Here is a 14,031-nt window from a genome sequence, read left to right on the forward strand (position 1 = left end):
ATAGTATATTTATATGTGAAACCTCTCTTTCCTTATTAGTTCCTATTAATTGCAACGATGACCAAAGCTATGTCTGCCAACTCCCAACAACTTTTAATCATCGCACTCTTTCTATGTGAAGTCATTACTATCAATAAGATCAATATGAACTTTTGTTTCTTCTTATTCTTTTTCTCTTTTCTTTTGTTCACCCAAGATCATAGCAAGAAAATCAAGCCCTTGACTCAACACTAATCTTTATTATATAGCTCACAGACTCAATTACATAGAAGGATCATAAAGCAAAACTCATGACTAGATCATACTAAGAACTTTTATTCTACTAGATCAAAATATTACCAAAAGGATCAAACTAAGAAAAACGGTAAAGATAAAAGTGATGGTGATACGATACCGAGGCACTCCCCCAAGCTTGGCAGTTGCCAAGTGGAGTGCCCATACCAGATACTCAATTCTTCTTTGTTGGTGGAGACGATGGTGATTTTGTTGATGGCGTAGGCTTCTTCCTTAATTTGTGCTTGAGGACAGAATTTTGGTCCCTTAGGTCCTCGATCTCCTGCTCCAAGCTCAGTATCTTTTTGCATAGTTCCTGCTTGTTCTCCTGCAAGAGGCGAAAAGGGATAAACTCGATCTTAGGTTTCTTTACCCTATCCGGGAGGCTTGACTTTTTTAACTCCACATGCATGTCCCCATATTGAGGTAGTGGGACTTCATCTTCATCTGAGCTCGTCTTGTCCTTTCCCTTGGGTTCATAGTCTTCTTCTTCTTCTTCTTCTTCTTCTTCTTCTGTAGTCCAACCACAATGCTCCACATCCCCATAGACCTTAGGATCTGCAAGGTAATCAACCACATAGCTTTCTCCTTCCGAATCATGGGACAACATGTTGCTCTGTCTGCAGGACAGCTCAAAACAAAGACAAGGGATTTTTGCATGATACGGGAGTCAAAACCTTCGGGAGATTATATAATGAATTTTTACCGACCAAAATACGTACCGTGCAAGAAAACGGAGTCCGGAGAGCACATGAGGTGCCCACGAGGTAGGGGGCGCGCCAGGGGGGTAGGGCGCACCCTCCACCCTCATGGGGCCCTCGTGTCCATCCCGGACTGCTACTTAATTTTCTATTTTTCTAAATATTCCAAAACGGAGAAATATTGCCTTAAAAATTGTTTTGGAGTCGGTTTACTTACCGTACCACATACCTATTCCTTTTCGGAGTCTGAAACATTCTGGAAAGTGTCCCTTATGTATTCCTCCGGGGTTACGGTTTCAATAATATTGGTTTCAATATTTATGGGATTACCTGAGATATAATGTTTAATTCTCTGACCGTTTACCACCTTCGGATTTGTGCCTTCGAAGTTGTTGATTTTTATGGCACCGGAACGATAGACCTCCTCGATAACATAGGGGCCTTCCCATTTAGAGAGAAGTTTTCCTGCAAAAAATCTTAAATGAGAGTTGTATAGCAATACATAATCACCTACATTAAACTCACGCTTTTGTATCCTTTTGTCATGCCATCTTTTAACCTTTTCTTTAAACAAGTTGGCATTTTCATAAGCTTGGGATGTCCATTCATCAAGTGAGCTAATATCAAATAACCTCTTTTCACCGGCAAGATTAAAATCATAGTTGAGCTCTTTAATAGCCCAATATGCCTTATGTTCTAGTTCGAGAGGTATGTGACATGCTTTTCCATATACCATTTTATACGGAGACATACCCATAGGATTTTTATATGTAGTTCTATAGGCCCATAATGCATCATCAAGTTTCTTGGACCAATTCTTTCTAGACCTATTGACAGTCTTTTGCAAAATTAATTTAAGTTCTCTATTACTCAATTCTACTTGACCACTAGACTGCGGGTGAGATGGAGATGCAATTTTATGATTGACGTCATATTTAGCAAGCATTTTACGGAAAGCACCATGAATAAAATGTGAACCACCATCAGTCATTAAATATCTAGGGACTCCAAACCTCGGAAAAATAACTTCTTTAAGCATTTTAATGAAGTGTTATGATCAACACTACTAGTTGGAATAGCTTCTACCCACTTAGTAACGTAGTCAACAGCAACTAAAATATGTGTGTATCCATTAGAGGCAGGAAAAGGTCCCATATAATCAAAGACCCAAACATCAAATGGTTCAATAATAACTGAATAATTCATAGGCATTTCTTGACGTCTACTAATATTACCAATTCTTTGACATTCATCACAAGATAGGACAAACTTACGGGCATCCTTGAACCGGATTGCAATACCTTATGTGCAGTTCTATCTCCCGCGTGATGTCCTCCATAAGTTTCAGAGTGGCACTTGCATAGGATCTGTTCCTCTTCATGCTCAGGTACACAACATCTAATAATACCATCTACTCCTTCTTTATAAAGGTGTGGGTCATCCCAAAAGTAATGTCTCAATCATAGAAGAACTTTTTCTTTTGTTGGTATGTGAAGCTAGGTGGTATAAATTTAGCAACTATGTAATTATGATAATCAGCATACCAAGGGGTATTATGAGAAGTACTTATGACATTTAATTGTTCATCAGGAAAGCTATCATCAATAGGTAGTGGGTCATCAAGAACATTCTGTAACCTAGATAAGTTGTCTGCAACGGGGTTCTCAGCACCTTTTCTATCAACAATATGCAAATCAAATTCTTGCAGCAAGAGAACCCATCTAATAAGTCTAGGTTTAGCATCTTTCTTCTCCATAAGATATTTAATAGCAGCATGATCAGTGTGGATAGTTAATTTAGAATCAACAATATAAGGTGTGAACTTATCACAAGCAAATACAACTGCTAAAAGTTCTTTTTCAGTAGTAGTATAATTTCTTTGAGCATTGTCTATAGTCTTACTAGCATAATGGATAACATTTAATTTCTTATCAACTCTTTGCCCTAGAACAACACCTACAACATAATCGCTAGCATCACACATAATTTCAAAGGGTAAATTCCAATCAGGTGGCTGAACAATAGGTGCAGAGACTAATTCTTTCTTAAGTATTTCAAATGCCTCTACACAATCATCATCAAAGACAAATGGTATATCTTTTTGTAATAAATTAGTCAGAGGCCGAGAAATTTTTCAGAAGTCCTTAATGAAACTCCTATAAAATCCGGCGTGACCAAGGAAACTTCTTATACCTTTGATGTCCTTGGGACATGGCATCTTTTCAATAGCATCAACCTTGGCTTTATCAACTTCAATACCACTTTCAGAAACTTTATGCCCCAAGACTATACCCTCATTAACCATAAAGTGGCCTTTTCCCAATTCAAGACAAGATTAGTTTCTTCACATCTCTGCAAACCTCGATCAAGATTGCTCAAGCAATCATCAAAAGAAGATCCATAGAAGGAAAAGTCGTTGATGGAAACCTCACAAATCTTTTCACGAAAGTCAGAGAATATAGCCATCATGCATCTTTGAGAGGTATCAGGTGCATTACATAAACCAAAAGGCATACGTCTATAAGCAAAAGTACCAAAAGGGCATGTAAAAGTAGTCTTTGATTGATCTTTAGCCGACACAGGTATTTGAGAGAAACCAGAATAACCATCTAGAAAGTAGTAATGTGTATGTTTGCATAATATTTCTAGCATTTGATCAATAAAAGGTAAGGGGTAATGATCTTTCTTAGTGGCCTTATTTAATTTGCAGAAATCAATTACCATCCTATAACATGTAATTATTCTTTGTAGAATCAATTCATCTTTATCATTAGGAACAACAGTAATACCTCCCTTCTTAGGGACACAATGAACAGGACTTACCCACTGACTATCAGCAATGAGATAAATTATACCAGCCTCCAGAAGCTTTAATATTTCTTTTCTTACCACTTCTTTCATTTTAGGATTCAGACGTCGTTGAGGATCACAAACTGGTTTGGCATCTGCTTCCAAATTTATTTTATGTTGACATAGAGTGGGACTAATGCCCTTAAGATCATCAAGAGTATATCCAATAGCAGCATGGTGCTTCTTCAGAGTTTTCAATAATCTTTCTTCTTCATGCTCTGGAAGGTTACCACTAATAATAACAGGATATATCTTCTTTTCATCAAGATAAGCATATTTAAGATTATCAGGCAACAGTTTAAGCTCAAACACGGGATCACCCTTAGGTGGAGGAGGATCCCCTAGGATTTCAATAGGAAAATTGTGTTTCAGCATAGGTTCTTGTTTAAAGAATATGTCATCTATTTCCCTTCTTCCATTCATAAACATATCATTCTCATGGTCTAGAAAATATTGTTCTAAAGGATCACTAGCAGGTACGGCAATAGAAGCAACACCAATAATTTCATCCTTACTAGGCAATTCTTCTTCACGGTGCTGTTTACTAAATTTAGAGAAATTAAACTCATGAGTCATATCATCCAAGCCAATAGTAACAACATTCTTTTCGCAGTCTATCCTAGCATTAACTGTATTCAACAAGGGTCTACCAAATATAATGGGACAAAAGCAATATTGTGGGGAACTAAGAACAAGAAAATCAGCAGGATATTTAGTTTTCCCGCACAAGACTTCAACATCTCTAACAATTCCCATTGCTGAAATAGTATCTCTATTAGCAAGTTTAATTGTGACATCAATATCTTCTAACTCAGCAGGTGCAATTTCATGCTTGATTTATTTATACAAGTCATAAGGTATAACACTAGCACTAGCACCCATATCACATAAGCCATGATAACAATGATCTCCTATTTTAACAGAAATAATAGTCATGCCTACCATAGGTCTATGTTTATCTTTAGCACAAGGTTTAGCAATTCTAGCAGTTTCACCGCAGAACTGAATAACATGCCCATCAATATTATCAGACAAGAGCTCTTTAAGAATAGCAATATTAGGTTCAACTTTAACTTGCTCAGGAGGTGTATATGTTTTAATATTGCTTTTACGAACCACAGTTGAAGCTTTAGCATGATCCTTTATTCTAAGAGGGAAAGGTGGTTTCTCAACATAAGAAGTAGGAACAATAGGATCATTATAAGTGATAGTCTTTTCTTCAACTTTAATAGGTGCAGCTACTTTTACTTCTATGGGAGGATGATATTTAAACCACTTCTCCTTAGGGAGATCAACATAAGTAGCAAAAGATTCACAAAAAGAAGCTACTATCTCAGAATCTAGTCCATATTTAGTGCTAAACTTACGAAAAATATCGGTACCCATAAAAGATTTAACACAATCAAACTTAGGTGTCATACCTGACTCCTTACCATTGTCGAGGTCCAAATCTTCAGAGTTGCATTTAATTCTATCCAATAAATCCCATTTGAATTCAACAGTCTTCAACATAAAAGAGCCAGCACAAGAAGTATCAAGCATGGTGCGATTTTTATCAGAAAGCCGGGCATAAAAATTTTGAATAATCATTTCTCTTGAGAGCTCATGATTGGGGCATGAATATAACATTAATTTAAGCCTTCCCCAAGCTTGAGCGATGCTTTCTCCTTCGCGAGGCCAAAAATTATATATATAATTGCTATCACGATGAACAAGATGCATAGGGTAATACTTTTGATGAAATTCCAATTTCAATCTTCTATAGTTCCATGATCTCGTATCATCACATAGCCTATACCATATCAATGCGTCTCCCTTCAAAGATAAAGGGAAGACTTTCTTCTTAGCAACATCATCGGGTATACCTGCAAGCTTAAATAATCCACAAACTTCATCCACATATATTAGGTGTTCATCAAGATGCTTTGTTCCATCTCCTGTAAAAGGATTAGCTAGCAGTTTTTCTATCATACCCGAAGGATACTCATAAGGAATTTCATTTTCATATTCATTTTCAATAGGTTCAGTAGGTTGAGGAGAAACTCTTTGCTCTACTGGTCGGGGTGAAGATACCCCGAACAAGCCCCTCAGACGATTACTTTCCATAGTAACAAGTGATAGTAAATTTCAGCACACTATATAAATTTTTCCTTACCAATTCCACCTACCAAAGGCGCTTCACTCCCCAGCAACGGCGTCAGAAAAGAGTCTTGATGACCCATAAGTATAGGGGATCTATCATAGTCCTTTCGATAAGTAAGAGTATCGAACCCAACGAGGAGCAGAAGGAAATGATAAACAGTTTTCAGCAAGGTATTCTCTACAAGTACTGAAATAAGTGGTAACAGATAGTTTTGTGATAAGATAATTTGTAACGAGCAACAAGTAACAAAAGTAAATAAAGTGCAGCAAGGTGGCCCAATCCTTTTGTAGCAAAGGACAAGCCTCGACAAACTCTTATATAAGGAAAAGCGCTCCCGAGGACACATGGGAATATTGTCAAGCTAGTTTTCATCACGTTCATATGATTCGCGTTTGGTACTTTGATAATTTGACATGTGGGTGGACCGGTGCTTGGGTACTATTCTTACTTGAACAAGCATCCCACTTATGATTAACCTCTATTCCAAGCATCCGCAACTACAACAAAAGTATTAAGGTAAACCTAACCATAGCATGAAACATATGGATCCAAATCAGCCCCTTACGAAGCAACGCATAAACTAGGGTTTAAGCTTTTGTCACTCTAGCAACCCATCATCTACTTATTACTTCCCAATGCCTTCCTCTAGGCGCAAATAATTGTGAAGTGTTATGTAGTCGACGTTCACATAACACCACTAGAGGCTAGACAACATACATCTCATCAAAATATCGAATGAATACCAAATTCACATGACTACTAATAGCAAGACTTCTCCCTTGTCCTCAGGAACAAACGTAACTACTCACAAAGCATAAACATGTTCATAATCAGAGGGGTATTAATATGTATATAGGATCTGAACATATGATCTTCCACAAATTAAACCAACTAGCATCAACTACAAGGAGTAATTAACACTACTAGCAACCTACTAGCACCAATCCCGGACTTGGAGACAAGAATTGGATACAAGAGATGAACTAGGGTTTTGAGATAAGATGGTGCTGATGAAGATGTTGATGGAGATTGCCCTCTCCCGATGAGAGGAGCATTGGTGATGACGATGGCGATGATTTCCCCCTCCGGGAGGGAAGTTTCCCCGGCAGAACATCTCTACCGGAGCTCTAGATTGGATCCGCGAAGGTTCCGCCTCGTGGCGGCGGAGTTTCGTCCCGAAAGGTTGCTTCTTTTTTTTCTCGATGAAAGACTTCATATAGGAGAAGATGGTCATCGGAGAGCCACCAGGGGGCCCACGAGGTAGGGGCTGCGCCCTAGGGGGGGACGCGCCCTCCCTCATGAGAAGGGTGTGGCCCCCTAGTCTTCATCTTTGGCGAGGATTTTTCATTATTTATTATAAGGTATTCTGTGGAGTTTCAGGACTTTTGGAGTTGTGCAGAATAGGTCTCTTATATTTGCTCCTTTTTCAGCCCAGAATTCTAGCTGCCGGCATTCTCCCTCCTTATGTAAACCTTGTAAAATAAGAGAGAATAGCCATAAGTATTGTGACATAATGTGAAATAACAGCCCATAATACAATAAATATCGATATAAAAGCATGATGCAAAATGGAGTATCACCGCTCAAAGTAGCTGGGCGACGACAGCGGTGGCGGGGCTGGCGGGTTAGCCATAGCCTAGGATCAGAAGTCTGATACCATGTTGAATTGTATTGAATAATTGTTGATGCAATATTGTGCCGGTACACTAAGTATATATAAGAGCTAAGCCGCTCCTGACCTAGCCTTATTACAAACCGAGTAGGAGTCATAATCCTAATACAAGTTGTATTCTAACAGTGTTCCCCAGTCCATGAAGGATCAAACCCTACCTAGCAAACCCAAGTGCATTCATTCAGGCAACTCAGCAAATGACCACCTACACCTTGTGTACCAACAAAACACTGAGTAGACGATAAACACCCGACAAGAGATGACAATGCATGCTAGTAAACATTCGGCAATCATCACACACTTGGCAAAGTTTCGCATTTGGCAAGTGAGGGACACAAAATACTCAACAAACGAGGGGACATGTATCCCTCAACAAAGTGGATCGAGGGGTAGTGACACTACCAGCTTTGCCGAGTGACGCGCACACACTTGACAAAGAGGTAGCACTGTTAGCACTACTCTCTTTGTCGAGTGCATGATATACAGGAAGATACAAAAAAATTCTTTCTTTCCCGCCATTGATCTCCCTCTCCCTTTCTCGCCACTATTTGTCGTCATCCCCCCCTAGTATTTTCCACCCTTTCCCACCTGCCACCTTTTCCTGCTCTTTCTTTCCTGCCGCTATTTCTCGCCCTTTCTCTCCCGCCATTCTTTCCCCTATGTTTCATGTTGTTTATATTTCTCACGCCTTTCTCCCCTCTTCCTGCCACTTTCTCCTGCTCGGTTCTTTTCTCGACGCTCTTCTCCCTACCTTTTTTCTACCTACACACACACTATTCGTCATCCAGGGTGAAGAATAAGTACTCTGTGTGTGTGTGTGTGTGTTTGTCATCTAGGTGAAGAATAAGTACACACACCCTATTATCCGTCATCCACGGATATGATTCCACTTGGATGTTGTAATTTTACATCACATGCATGTCATAATCTTACCTCGTATGCATTGAATTCCAACCTGCATATTACAATCTTACATCGCCAATACATGTCGTAATCTTAATTACCTGTAGGATCGAAAGTAGGTCTAGGGTAATTAGAATACTTGACCAAATAAAAATCTAGCCTTTCCCAATTTTAAGTCTTGGCAGATTTTAGCAACTTAGCACAAGTCAAGCAATCAACCTACACATGCAAATCTAAGAGTATAGCAGCGGAAAATAAAGCATTGCATATAAAGGTAAAGGGAAGGGTTGGGAGAAGGCAAACGCAATGTAGACACGGAAATTTTTGGCATGGTTCCGATAGGTGGTGCTATCGTACATCCACGTTGATGGAGACTTCAACACACAAAGGGTAACAGTTGGGTGAGACCACGGAGGGCTCCACCCACGAAGGGTCCACGAAGAAGCAACCTTGTCTATCCCATCATGGTCATCGCCCACGTAGGACTTGCCTCACTTGGGCAGATCTTCACGAAGTAGGCGATCTCCTTGCCCTTACAAACTCCTTGGTTCAACTCCACAATCTTGACAGAGGCTCCCAAGTGACACTTAACCAATCTAGGAGACACCACTCTCCAAAAGGTAATATATTGTGTGATGATGATGAACTCCTTGCTCTTGTGGTTCAAATAATAATTTCCCCAACACTCAAATCTCTCTCACAGATTTGGCTATGGTGGAAAGATGGTTTGAGTGTAAAGCAACTTGGGGAAGGTTAGAGATCAAGATTCTTGTGATTGGATTGGAATGTCTTGGTCTCAACACATGAGTAGGTGGTTCTCTGTCAGAAAATGAGTAGTGAAAGTGTAGGCACATTCTGACGGCTCTCTCTTGAATAGACAAGGGGGTGGATGGGTATATATAGCCTCCACACAAAATCTAACCGTTACACACATTTGACCCAACTCGCTGATACGTCTCCAACGTATCTATAATTTTTGATTGTTCCACGCAATTATATTATCTATTTTGGATGTTTAATGGGCTTTAAAATACCTTTTTATATTATTTTTGGGACTCACCTACTAACCAAAGGCCTAGTGCAAATTGCTGTTTTTTTGCCTATTTCAGTATTTGGCATAAAATCAATATCAAACGGAATGAAACCTTCGGGAGAATTATTTTTTGAACAAACATGATCCAGGAGACTTGGTGTGGACGTCAAGAAACAAGCGAAGAGGCCACGAGGCACGAGGGCGCGCCTAGGGTGGCGAGGTGCGCCCCCACCCTCGTGGGCCCCTTGCAGCTCCACCGACGTACTTCTTCCTCCTATATATACCCATATACCTCGAAAACATCCAGGAGAACCACGAAACCCTATTTCCACCGCCGCGGCCTTCTGTACCCGTGAGATCCCATCTTGGGACCTTTTCCGGTGCTCCGTCGGAGGGGGAATCGATCACGGAGGGCTTCTACATCAACACCATAGCCTCTCCGATGATGTGTGAGTAGTTTACCATAGACCTTCGGGTCCATAGTTATTAGTTAGATGGCTTCTTCTCTGTCTTTGGATCTCAATACAAAGTTCTCCTCGATTCTCTTGGAGATCTATTCGATGTAATTATTTTTGCGGAGTGTTGGTCGAGATCTGATGAATTGTGGGTTTATGATCAAGATTATCTATAAACAATATTTTATTCTTCTCTGAAATATTTTATGCATGATTTAATATCTTTGCAAGTCTCCTCAAATTATCAGTTTAGTTTGGCCCATTAGATTGATCTTTCTTGCAATGGGAGAGGTGCTTAGCTTTGGGTTCAATCTTGCGGTGTCCTTTCCCAGTGACAGCAGGGGCAGCAAGGCACGTATAGTATTGTTGCCATCGAGGATAAAAAGATGGGGTTTATATCATATTGCGTGAGTTTATCCCTCTACATCATGTCATCTTGCCTAATGCGTTACTTTGTTCTGATGAACTTAATACTCTAGATGCATGCTGGATAGAGGTCGATGTGTGGAGTAATAGTAGTAGATGCAAAATCATTTCGGTCTACTTGTCGCCGACGTTATGCCTATATACATGATCATGCCTAGATATTCTCATAACTATGCGCTTTTCTATCAATTGCTCGAGAGTAATTTGTTTACCAACCATAGAATTTGCTATCTTGAGAGAAGCCACTAGTGAAACCTATGGCCCCCGGGACTATTCTCCATTATATTATTCTCCCGTCAACAAGATATTTTCGTCGCCATTTTTTTCAATCTTTATTTTCCAATCTATATATCAAAAATACCAAAAATATTTATCTTATTATTTCTATCAAATCTCACTTTCGTAAGTGACCGTGAAGCGATTGACAACCCCTTTATCGCGTTGGTTGTGAGGTTCTTCTTTGTTTGTGCAGGCAAGAGGGACTTGCGTGTAGTCTCCTACTGGATTGATACCTTGGTTCTGAAAACTAAGGGAAATACTTAGGCTACTTTGCTGCATCACCCTTTCCTCTTCAAGGGAATACCAATGCATGCTCAAGAGGTAGCACTCTGTCAGACTGAACAGGTGAACTCAGTGAGAACGATTTAGTCCAAAATGTGAACGTTAGGATTTCTGGTGGGACCGACATGGTTAGCTCGGTGGGAAAGATGCGCTTGGGTTAGGGAAAAACCTCAACTCAGTGTGACCGATTGCATGAACTCGGTAGGACCGATTTCAACAATGATCAAACAGAGAGTTGGGCAGGCAAACTCGGTGGGACTAATCGCTCATTTTGGTAAGATAGAAACATTAAGAAAGTGAAGCAGAGAGTTTGCATTGCGAACTCGGTGGGACCCATCGCTCATTTCGTTAAGACCAAAACATTATGAAGGGAAACACAGAGTTTGCAATCCCATCTCGGTGAGACCAAAATCCCTATCGATGAGAGCGAACTGATTAAGGTTTCTGGCTATGGCTATGTCAAAGGAACTCAGTGGTGCCGGATAGATCAAATCGGTGGGGCCGAGTTTGACTTTAGGTTTAGGGCATATTTGGATTTGAGAAAGTGGTTGAGGGATTTGGAGCATATCACTAAGCATTTTGTGCAAGTAGACCATTAAGCAACACCTCATCCCCTTTTAATATTATTGGCTTTTCCTGTGGACTCAATGTGATCTTGGATCACTAAAATAGAAATGAAGAGTCTTGAGCTTTTGCTAATATTTGTCCTTAGCATTTTGAGGGGTCCACATCTCTAGACCATGCCATGCCAATCATTGAACTCTCTGAAATATTCAACTTGAATGGATATTAGTTCAATGAGCTATATGTTGTTATGAATTACCAAAACCACCCGGGAATTAGTTGCCCTTTCAATCTCCCCTATTTGGTAATTGATGACAACATATAGATCAAAGCTTCGACAAATGATAATATGAATGAAATACATCGTCGCTTTGAGAAGTATGTGATAAGCAAGAGGTCCCCCTAAATTTGTGCATTATCTAATATTTGCTTTTGAATGCAAATGCACAATCGATTAGGTTCATGGGTTACTCTTGCATGTCACATACATCTTGGTGGAGTGCTCAAAATGATAGAATGTAAAGAGTATGCACTCATCACCAAGGCAAACATGATTGATCATACACAAGTATGATCATAGGAGTATCTCACACAAGCACAAGCATTGTAGCAAGCAAACGAGCAAATATCAAGTAGCTAGAAAGGCAAACAAAAGGCAAAACAGACTCTCTCTCTCTCTCTCAGCCTATGATCTATACACTTTCTCCCCCTTTGGCAACAAGTTACCAAAAAGCTTGAAAATGCATTGTTCTATGCGGCACTCTAAGCACGATCTCCGGGAGCTCCAGTGTGCAAAGATGGCGTGGAGAGGACAGCATCTGCAAACACTTCCGAGGATGTCTGGGGAGCTAGAGGAGTTGCCACTAGAGGAATAACTGGGGCAGTTGCAGCAGATGCTGAAGTGGTAGCTCTCGTATCACTGACAACTGGCACAATTGCAGACCTCTGTGCCCTTGGCACATGCTGGAAAGTGTTGGTCGTTGGTCTGTCACCTCTTTCCTCAATGTCTTCATGTAGCTTCTCAACTGTGGTCTGGATCTCAGTGACCTTGACATCTAGATCATGAAGCTTTTTCTCAAAGATCCTCTCATGGCTCTCTTGATTTTGAGTCAGAGTGGATAGCCCTTTTCTCTATTCTCATTGTTGCCTCGAGCAGATAGCTGAGCTGATCCTGCTTGGTCTTGAGGTTGACGGCTGACACATATGGTATCTTGGAAGTCTTTGCTGCCTTTGCTTTCTCTCGCTTCTCCGGAGCCTCTACAGATATTGGATGTGATGCATTCATGACAACAACATTGTCCTCAAAGTCAGGCCTCAGTGGAAGGTGCTCTTTGTCTACTAGATATGTCCATGTTCCCATCTTGGAGTTGATGAGCATCTGAATGTGGGGTGCATATCCACATGATCTCTTTTGACCTGCAACAGTCCTCTTGGTAGTTTCAACAATCAAGGCCATCACGTTGAACTTCTATTGCACATCAAACATATGAAGTAGGTTGATGGAGTGACCACGGATCATCCTATGATCTCCAGACTTGGGAAGCAGAGTGTGCCTCAGTATAGTGTTAATGGTGGTCAACCCTGACAGCACATAGTGAATGGAGCCAAACTTGTGAGTCTCCAAGGCATCATCAGGAATTTCCTTGTACATGTGTGCCATGGAGTTATGATCTTTCCTGGGCTTTGCATAGACATCTGTGTCATCTTCACCTTCTACAGGGGCATTTATCAACTTGGCCCACTCAGCAATGGAGGATTGGTACCTTGTACCTTCAGTCATCCAGACTATCTTGCCAGCTAGATAGAAGTGTGCAGTTGAGTAAAATTGCATGACCATTTCATCCTTCCATTTAGTTAGCTTCTGATAAACAAAAGTGTCAACTCCATTCATTCTAAAGCTCTCATGAACTCCTCGAAAATAGTCTTCATTCTCATGAATGAATTCCCAGTCAACCCATCTCATGTCACTCACTAAGGGCTTCTTGTCTAGAAGAACTATCCCATAGAAGTCTTGCTGCTCCTTTGTGTGAGATCTGTAGTTCACATCAGTCCTTCTCCTCACAGCATATGGATCTACTTGTCTCCATAGTCTGAGACCTGCATCCTTTCTCACTTTCATATTCTCAGCCACTGGATGATTGTCATCATGGTCTGGAATCTTTGGTTTAAGCTTCCTGAGCACTTGGGGCTCTTCATCCTCTTGAACTTCAGGCATTTGGGCCTTGTTCTTCTTAGCAGCTGGGATGTTTCTTGTGGATCTCTTGTGTGCTGTTGACTTTGGGGCTTGAGCAGATGGCTTGGGAGCTATCTTGGGCTTTGATGAAGCCGCCCCAGACTTGATAGCATCACCCATGAGTTTCCGAGACTTGGGCACTAGCTCTTCCTCTTCCTCATAATCCTTGTCAGATTCCCTCATCATGGAAGGCTTTCCAATCACTCTAGCCATGGTC

This window comes from Triticum aestivum, chromosome 1A (assembly GCF_018294505.1).
Source record: "Triticum aestivum cultivar Chinese Spring chromosome 1A, IWGSC CS RefSeq v2.1, whole genome shotgun sequence".
NCBI classification, from domain to species: Eukaryota; Viridiplantae; Streptophyta; class Magnoliopsida; order Poales; family Poaceae; genus Triticum; species Triticum aestivum.